Here is a 364-nt window from a genome sequence, read left to right as displayed (position 1 = left end):
CCTCCCCCCTTCTCTCCATCTCTCTCTCCCTCCCTCCCTCCCTCTCTCTCTCAGTCTATTTCTCCTCCTGCTCTCCCTCGCTCACCCTTCCACTCCCTCTTTCTCTCTCTCTACAATCACACTCCTCACTATCCCCTGTTCTGTTGTTCCATAGCGTTTAGAATATAAGCCTCACACTCCTCACTCTCCCCTGTTCTGTTGTTCCATAGCGTTTAGAATATAAGCCATGTCTTGGGTGGGAACGACGGAGAGTTTATTTTGCTGGACATGGGAAAGATCACGCTTCACTCGCTTTCACTGTCACGGACTGACGGGTTTACTCCTCCCTTCCTCTCCTCTCCTGTCCAGTGTTCCCTCTCTCCTC

This window comes from Alosa pseudoharengus, unplaced genomic scaffold (assembly GCF_046254945.1).
Source record: "Alosa pseudoharengus isolate Yale_2024_CS ecotype anadromous, Long Island Sound unplaced genomic scaffold, YU_APseudo_1.1 YU_APseudo_1.1_scf_96, whole genome shotgun sequence".
Taxonomy (NCBI): Eukaryota; Metazoa; Chordata; class Actinopteri; order Clupeiformes; family Clupeidae; genus Alosa; species Alosa pseudoharengus.
The sequence above is the reverse complement of the archived record's forward strand: the minus strand, read 5'-3'. Positions refer to the sequence as shown.